Source organism: Prosopis cineraria, unplaced genomic scaffold (genome assembly GCF_029017545.1).
Source record: "Prosopis cineraria cultivar Desert tree isolate PC_DT_omini unplaced genomic scaffold, ASM2901754v1 PC3, whole genome shotgun sequence".
Taxonomy (NCBI): domain Eukaryota; kingdom Viridiplantae; phylum Streptophyta; class Magnoliopsida; order Fabales; family Fabaceae; genus Prosopis; species Prosopis cineraria.
The window spans coordinates 22,717,835-22,727,801 of record NW_026555334.1 but is presented as its reverse complement, the minus strand read 5'-3'; positions in this window follow the sequence as shown (position 1 = coordinate 22,727,801).

The window sequence follows — 9,967 nt, the reverse complement described above, 5'->3', positions numbered from 1 at the left end:
TCTCAAAAACACAAGGAAGAACTGCCAGAAAAAAAAAGACAAGGTTGGTCCTTTAAGATTCAGAAAGGGTTAAGTGCATATAGTAGATTCCTCTTCAACCTCTAAAACATACTCTAATCCACCCTATTCACCATCTAGAATGCCCTTACTAGTTGATCCTTTTTCTCAAGAGTAAGAAAATCTTGTTTCTCAAAGAGATCATGGATCTTCCATCTAGTTTTAGCAAGAACACCAACCTTTAGACTCCCAACCTAAATATCAAAGCCATCCTAATATCTCAAATCCTATTCATCCTTTTGATGGCATGCCACATCCTCATATCCCCTCTCCACTAAAATCCTCAGACATAGCCAAAACAATAAAAACATCTTCCTTTGAGGAATTGTTTGAGGATATTGATGATATAAAACTCACCCAAAATGTTGGAGAGCTTCCCACACCTTCATCCATGCCCATGCCTATGGCCTCCCTTACCATCTCCTCTACACAATCAGTAATAAAAACTTTTCAAAGGAAGAAATCCCTACCCAAACACAAACAAACCAAGCATTTTCTCTGCCAAATTGTTGAGGAACCTATTATTGAAGGACCTGAGGATCAAGGACCTGAACATTAGCCTCAGAACCATCAAGCTTCTATTCCTTTAAAATGGCAAATTGATGATGCTGCTCCAAATTCATCTCCATCCCTTCCTCCAGCTATTGATGGCTCAAATGAAGCAGCGGTTCCTATTCTACTTATGGATCCAAATGATTCTTCCACCTAGGCGATTATTATATCAACCCCTACTTTTAATCCAAATTCTTTTTAATAGAAAAATCTTGGAAGCCCCTTATAGATATTGAGTTTTCTCTCTCCTAAGAAGGCTTGCTTCTTTTTTATGATGCTAAAGGGAGAGAAGACATGTGTAGAGTGTAACATCCTAAGTTTCTCAATTAGTAATTATTAGTGTTTCCAAGGATAATTTGGTCAATTTAGATAAATTATTGATTAACAAGGTTTATGGAAAACTAATATAATTTTTAGATTTTTGGACAGTCTTATAAGAGGGCTAGGTCGATGTTTGAGCAGGCCATAGTACGAAAGGGGGTTTAAATATTAGTGGGACTTTTTGTGCCATGTACTGTGACAAGCGTGCAAAATCAGCACTTATCAGTTCGCAAAAATAGATTGAAAACAGAAGAGAGAAAGAAGGAAAACGAGAAAGAGTAATGTAGAAGAGCTTGTGTTCTACTAGGGCACGATCCCTAGACTATATTAGGACAATTTGGAGCTTAAATCACCATTGGATAAGTTTCACATTCCCTCCTCTCCCTCTATTACGTGAAATCTAGATTGGTAGGGCAATAGGGCTTTGATTTTAGTTCCCTTGGATTTAAACTAAACCCATTAGTTTATTTAAGTTCTTCGAGAGTTAAATCAAGCTTCTAACCCTAGGTTTGTGAGTTTTATGGTGATTTGAAATTTTTAGTTAGGGTTTGGACGAACCTTAAGTATAATTTAAAGATTTTGAGATAATGTGGGGAATTAGATAATGAATTTGGTGTGTTAGGAGGTTTAATAGGATAGTTAGTGTTTGGGAAATGGTTGATGTTGTAAGAAAAGGAATTTGGGTATTGTAGATACTTAGAACCTAGTGAATTTGGAGTTATCTGAAGTAATAATTGATAATTGTCACTTAATTGTGTAGATTGAGCATTGCTCGAGCTGTATCATGTGTATAGAACGTGTGGAGCTAATGTTAAACCATGGTAATCCTTTTGTACAATAAAGGATTGAGGTAACAGAATAATTTACATTGATTGATTATATTGCTTAACTATTTATGAGTAGATATGTTGATTTGAACTTGAGATTTGATAACCTTGCATATTGCAAAATGTGGTTTTATGCATAAAAAACTATTTGTGAATTATGAGAATGATAAAAGTTTTATATGACTTAATTGAGAAAATTTGATGAGTGTGAGCATGATCATGCTAGGGGGTAGAAGTTCACCTATAGGAAGGAGTAGTGAAAGTTCATATGGCATGTATCTCCTTAGTGTCTAATGAGGCATGGTGTTGGAGATTTTCTCCTTAGTATCCATGTGGGATACGACATTGGAGAAATGACACCCTAATTCGTGTGTGATAGGGGGAGATCATAGTCTAAAAGTGGGATAGGACACCTTTGGTTGGATGATCCTACCACTAAAGGTGAGCTCAGACCATTGTAGACGTGTACTTGGTTCAAGAGCCTATGGTTTCAGTCAGGTTGATTTAGAGGCTCAGATGGTAGAATGATTATGCTAGTGGTAAAAGATTTGTACTGATAAAAAGAGTATGTGGTGATATGCTAAAAGTATATTTTGGAGTTTTTATAGTTTTACTCTCTTATGGTTGTGCATGTTAATTAATAGTAGTGAATTATTCTATTACTGAGATATTTATCTTACCCCATAGTTATATTTTACAAGTGAGGGCTCCGATAGGGGGAAGAGGAAGGAAGGGACAATTGAAGAGTGAAGAGCATAGTTATATAGCTCTTCCCTTTCCTCTTTTTAGGTATTGTAATGAATATTATCAACATATAATGCCAACTTAGGAACATGACATTATTTTAGATATCACTTGCATGAATTTGTAATAAGTGTGTGTATCTTGGTCTAAGGTTGATGTTGTATATTAAGTGCATGTCTGGATTAACATTCAACTTCAGTTAGAATCAGCCAAACTAAAGTTAGGATATAAAATGCTCGTTTTGTGTTGTTTGGATTAGGAAAAAAATTTCAACCTCAGTTAGCCTTAAATGAGCATTTTTTTTGGAAGCTCACAAACTTGGCTTTTACATTAGCGTTAGTGTTAGAAGCCATTGCAAGAATTTAATGATGTTTAAATATTTATGCTTTCTCTCTCCTCTTATTTATCTACCTATACACTATTTAGTTTTTTTTTATGTTGCTGTGTGTGCTATCTTCCTCCTTTGACCTCTGAACTTACATCTCTAGATCTACTTCGCCCTACTCTACTTCACCTCCCGAGCTCTACACATCCGATACCTAACCTTAGTCGATCTCCACCTCAGTTGAAGCATGAAGATCTCCACATTCAAGCACTAAGATCTTTACCTTTTGATCTTGCATCCAGCATTCCTTGCTCAGAAGTGGTTTCTCCCTGTCACTTCTCGATCTCCACCATGTGTACCAAATCTAAGGCTGTCGTCATCGGATCTACTTCTATCGACTGTCCTTAGAAAATAAGGTTCTTCCTTTCGTCTCATTCCTTGCCTTCCTTGCTATCAGCTCTTTGTTCCTCTGTCTTTCAAGTTTTTTTCTTCTTCTTCATCATCTAATGCTTTTCTTTACGTTCTTGATGGAGGATTTTTTTTCTTTTCATTCCTTTAGCCTGCGTTGCTTCTCTTTTCATTTAGTCTAGGATACATTGTTCTTCTTCAATTGATGAAATATGAAAATGCCACTATTGAAGCTGTTGGTCAAAGGAAACCCAACGGGGGATTGCTACTTAACGAAGAAGAGGATGAGCAGAGAGAAGAGATCTAAGTTACCCATTAGCCATTCTTCTTAGTTTAGTCTTTTTCATTCCTTTACCCTGTGTTGCTGCTTTGTTCATTTAGTTTAGTCTTTTTCATGGCTGTATGTCTGGTTTGCTCCTCTATTTTTTCAAATCAGTATCCTTTCTCTGTGGTCTTTTTTAGTTTATTTTTTGATCTGAACTTCATCCTTAGCCATAGAGTTTAGATCTTTCAAGGTTTCTCTTTAGCTATTTTTTCTTGGAATGCTTCCTTTCTTGTTTTCTTTTTCTTCAAGAATCTCAATCGAGTATGTTGTTCAAAAGGTGTGAAGTTCGTATTCATTGCATAAAGTTGATTTCCATGTGTATCTGTTGTTTAGGTTTAGTGTTGGTATGCTTCTAATCGGCTATGGTTTTTTTCCTTCCTTGTTAGTTGCTCGTGGCTATGGGAAATCAGCTGCCCTTATTTTATCAATTGCTATTGCTATTGCCGTGGGGTAATGTGCTTTATATACATTCAAATATGAAAATATATATATATATATATATATCCATTTAAGATATAATGAACATCTTATGCTATTTATAATGCATTTCCTTCCTTGTTTTAAAAATCAACAAATGCAAATATTATGCATTTCTAGAACTGAAAATGCCAAACTGAAAATCCGAGCATATAGCAATTCCTTCCTTGTTTTAGGATTATTATTTTCATTTAATTTCGCTGTGATTCTAGGATATGGTGGTAAATTGATACATATATGCAAAGATATTTATTGATTTTGCATGTTTGTGATGGCTGGCTAGTCTATAGAACAATGAACATCGATAAAGGAAAAGTTGTGTGCAATTCAACCTTAATAGAAATTTTCATTAAGGAATGCTTAGAGCAACTATGCAAGAAAAATGGGTGGCAAGCAATAATTGAAGGGTTTGAGGCAAAAACATGAAAAAGGTATGATCGAAAGCAACTGAAAAATAAACTGCACAACATGAAGAAATATTGGAAATTATGGTACAAATTATTTTCTAGTGAAACTGGCTTAGGATAGGACAGTGTCAAGAATACTGTCGTTGCTCCGGATGAGTGGTAGGAGCGAAAAATTTTGGTATGGATTAGTTATCAAGTTTTTTTAGATTAAAATTTAATTTGAGAATCTTAATTGTTGATTACTTGAATGCTTGCAAGAGAATCCCCTTTATGAAAAATTCGACATAAAGGTTTGAGGTTTGCAAGGGAATTAACCTTAATATTTAGGGATGTCTTGGCAACTGGGGAGACACTATTTGTGCCATATGCTACCCAAACCCAAATACAGGATGATGATGAAGAAGATGTGTATCGCCCTATCATTGACCTTTAAGAAGGATCTGGTGATAGTGAAGAGGAGTTAAGTTTATGTGACATTGCAGTACCTACGGGTGTAACACTTGCCCCGTGTGTTATCCAAAAATCACATAATTCAAATAAACTAAGTGTAGTTAAGGAGTTGATCCTCTAACCAACTTAAGAAATAAATCATTTAAAACCTAAAAAAAATTATAGGTTCTACCTATAGCGCATGAAAGCAAGCTAGACGAAAGTGGAATAAAAAGATGCGGTCATGACAGCATTAAATTACTGTCATGACAACCCTCTTAGGCCAACTTTCGGGAGGTGCCGTTCCTTCATTCGACCTCCAATCAAAGTGATTTTAAAGCTCACATGTCAAATTCAAAGGGTACTATAAGTGTACCAAATTTTAAAAAGATCCAATAGTTGGATTAAAAATTAGATATTTTAAAAGATTGGTTATTTTTGCTGTCATGATCATGACAGCACCTCCGGACTAACTTTCAGGGTGCACCATTTTATCATCCGACCTCTAATCAGAGTGATTCTAAAGCCCACATATCACTTTTAAATAGTACTATTAGCATACCAAATTTTGGAAAAATCAATGAACGGATTAAATTTCATGTATGTTGCAACATTATCAATTATTGCTGTCATGACAACACTTTTGCTGTCATGACAACTCCTTCGGACTAAATTTCAGAGTGCACTATTTTTCCGTCTGATATTCGATCGATGTAATTCCAAAGCCCACATGAAGCTTATAAAAGGTTTTACTTGTGACCCAAATTTTAGAGAAATTCAACGGTCGGATTAAGATTTGGACACCCGGATGCCAAAGTGCAGGTTTTTAGTAAAAACCATTTTCAAAATTGCCCAAATCTCATCCTAATGGTCACAAACTTGTGGGAATACTTTGGATACATCAAATAGGACTAAAAACACCTAATAGAACATTTAAATGGTAGAAAAACCCTTTATACCAAAATTTGACTACTCGGGTGCCATTTTTCAAAATGGACCCTAAACCCCCAAAATGCACAAATCACACAAGAGTGGCCAAAAACTATTCCAAATATTATATACACATATGAATACACACGCTAAACATTTTCACTTGGCTCAGAGATCTTTGTGGGGTCCACATACCCACTCTCTCTATCCAAGGTATATGTTTGCCCATAATACACCATTTGCAATGCAACCATTTTCCATTTGCTTGTGGAATCATATATATACCAAAATAAATATTTTCTTGTAGTGAAAACTTGGTTTACTAAATAAATCCATCAAAACCACACACCATAGCCAAGTTTCTTAACCACAAGTCTACAAGTAGACAAAAATTCATACACAAGCCATACAATCCACACATACTCACGCACATATACATAATCATATCCTACTGGCACCCTAATCCTAAATACATTACAATAGATTTGCTCAAAAGAAAGGGATTGCAGTTCTTTACAATTCACAAACAACCCCTAGCTCTGCTCCTTTCCCCGTTCTCTACTGGTTCATTCGCTTGGACCTAGAATATTGAAAAAAAAGGGGTGAGACAACCACAGTCTCAGTAATAGAGAAATCTACATTGATTATTACAAAGTAAGCCATAATCGAATAAATGAATAATAAATTCAATATAATATATAATTTAGCCATTTAAATTCAATAGAATGCCCCTGGCACTCTTTAACTCACAGGTAAACCTTATACCTACTTGTACCTCTACAGGCACAAAACATAATCTAAGGTATGATCTAATCCATTGAATTGTCTATGCCCCTTCGATGTGAATTCTGAGCAGTTAAAGCTAACTCCTTCCCAAAGCTAGACTGACTTACTCTCCATGTGAGGGCTACCTTGGCCTAGGCACTCAACCTCACACTTCATATGTCAGATTCCCTCCCCCACTGAGAGGTGTTAAACACTTAATACACTAACCACTTTAGTGCACTGAGCCCACAATACGTAAGGCAACATTGATTACTGGCAGTATGCCATAGAATATCAAAAGTCCACACCTTCTCATTGGTGAACTCCCACCGAAATCATGCCTTTTATTCATGTCTACTTTTCTCGAGTATTGACCACTTTAACACTCTAAGGTAGTATAATATTTATAAATCTCTCTTAAACGGTTCCTTAGCCTATCTAAGGCACCTTACTTAGTTACACTTCCTTAAGTGCAACTTCTATTCTTTGTGATTACAATACATGCAAACAAATTTTGTTTCCATAAAAATAGTGTTGTTAAACAATTAGAAAATATATTTGCACTATAATCAAAGTAGTACCCCATAACCCCTTATAAAGCACATTTAATCTTTTAAAACATATAATGCATGATAGCTAGTAATATTTATTCAAAAATAGCTAAAATAAAGTAATAAGAAATATAAATTCCCCTGTTATCTTAACCCTTTGGTACCAAAAGGGTTCCTCTTGTACAAAATAGGACTCGGCTTGTTCCTTAGCTTCCGAACAAATTCCACCAACAATCCCTACAACATATAAGTGATTCACATCACTTATCATGACAAATAGTATTAATGAAGACTATAACTCATACTACACAACTTGGGTTAATAAGTCATAATCTATCCTAATGGTCCATATATTAAACCAACCATTTACATAGTATCACCTAACCACCAAAACCATTTATTAGCCATCAATAGGCTAATTTCCAATTTATATAATTTTTAATCAATTAAAAACCTTCACTTAGTGCCACCAACTTTCACCATTAGCCCTTATAATAAAAACCAAACCTTAATTTAAATCTTATTGGGCTCAAATGGCAAAATTATAACTAAATCAATAGACTTAAATTATTGAAGAGAAAAACCCAACCTCTTGGGGTTTGATTTGTGCCCAAAATACCTCTTTTCATCCAATTATCCACTCAAAACATTAGAACACCATATAGAAACTCAAAACATCCTCCCTAGGATCCAAAGAAATAAAAGCTTACAAGAATAAAGCCTTTGGGATCAAAATCTAGAAATTTTCTCTTCCAAAAATTGAAGAAAATCAAGAGGAAGGGAAGAGGATTAAAGTAGAGAATTTACCTTTCGTGTAGTCGAGCTCGCAACGGTCGCAAAGCCTCCTAAATCCAAGCCTAACTTCCTCTCTTTCTCTTCTCTTCTTCCTCTTCCTCTCTTATACGTTTGTTTCTTTCTTTTCCTTTCCAATTCAGTTTTTGTGTCTGTTTTCCCTTTAAAAAAGCTGATATAAGACTTTGAAAAAAATTACAAGAAAGGGCCTAACATTTGTTATTATAGCACAAAAGCTCGGGTCAACTTTGATAATTTTTTTCATAATTAAAAATCAAATAAAACCAAATTTTTGCTGAGAAAAATTCAAACTCTGGACCTCTATTAAATTATTTTAAATTTTAATTTAATTATAGATATTTTATTTTATTTTTTAAAATAAATTCAAGTCTTAAAATTTTTTTTGGATGTTACAATGGGGGTCATTGAAGAGTTATTAGGCTTGAATGTCACCACAAATACTGGTGGAACCAGTGGTGATGGAAGTCAAGGCAAGAGAAAGAGGGTTGTAGGAGGTTGGTGGGAGGAAAAAGCAAAAAGTCCCTACCTCAATGAAAATAGCAGATGCGATGAGTGAAATAGCTAAGGATAATAGAGCTAAAATAGAGATAGTGAACAATATTTTGGCAAATGACATAGGAGTTTTTGAGGTTGTAGCTCACCTAAATGGACTTCCAGAAGTTTTTGGTGATAAAGATTTGTATTGGAGATGTGTCAATCTTGTTCTGTACAAGCTTATGTGAGATGCTTATTGGCAACTTAAAGACCATCCTGATCACTTGGTCAATTGGTTGAAGCACCAAGTCTACTATCTACCAGATTTTATTTCAAAGAACATGATGAATTTTTATCTAAGCTTATGGTGACTTATTGGTGTTTATTTTGACTTAAAGACTACTTGTAGTTGCTTTTGGCTAACTTGTACTTCGCTATGCTTATGATGACTTAGTTTGTAGTGAATATTTAACTCTTATCTAATGCTTATCTTATGCTTAATTTTTTATGTTGTTGAATGATATTTATATACTATGTATTTTATATTATATACAAATGATATTTATATACTATTTTACCTCAGGTTGAAAATCATGGAAGATTCAAATAAATATATGTTAGGTTGGAATGAAGGTTGGGATGTAGATGTGGTTCATCAACTACTTCCCTTGTTACAATGAAATATATATGAGCAAGAAGAAATATGTCAATTAGTTAGTGAATATATGATGCCATATGTGTGTAAAGAGCTATAGAGAACTAGCAGGCAAACAGGGTAAATGTGGGTCAATGAGATTTTACAAGGTCATCCTGATCATTATTCTGAAATGTTTTAAATGAAAAAACATTTGTTTAGGCAACTGTGTGCAACATTAGTTGAGCTTGGTCTAAAGAAATCTAAGAAAATAAGAGTTGAAGAAATGGTTGGAATGCTTTTAAAAACAGTTGGATATGGAGTTGGTAATAGAATGATACAGGAATGATTTTAGCATTCAGGGAAAACTGTCCATAAAAATTTTCATAAAGTATTAGTTGCCTACCTTAACCTTTTCAAGGCAAACATAAAGCCACTTGATCCTTTATTTCAATGATGTCATTCAAAAATTCAAAATAATCCATGATATTGGCCATTCTTTAAGGATGCTATAGGAGCAATTGATGGCACTCATGTGCCATGCGTGGTTAGTGTTGTTGATCAAATCAAATTTATTGGAAGAAAGGGATATGCAACAAAGAATGTCATGGCTGTTTGTGATTGGGACATGTGTTTTACTTTTGTCATTACGAGATAGGAAGATATGGCTCATGATGCCTGAGTATTTGATAATGCCATATCAACTCCTTCAATGCATTTTCTGCATCTACCTCTAGGTATATTTTATTAAAGTCACTATAATTATTATTGCATTGATTTAATATTGGTCAAATTTACAGCACTTCCTTTTATCTAATGGGTAAATATTATTTGGTTGATTCTAGTTATCCAACACTAAATGGATATCTTGGTCCATATCGTTGCGAACGTTATCACCTTCTAAACTTTAGGCGAGTTGTAGGATTTG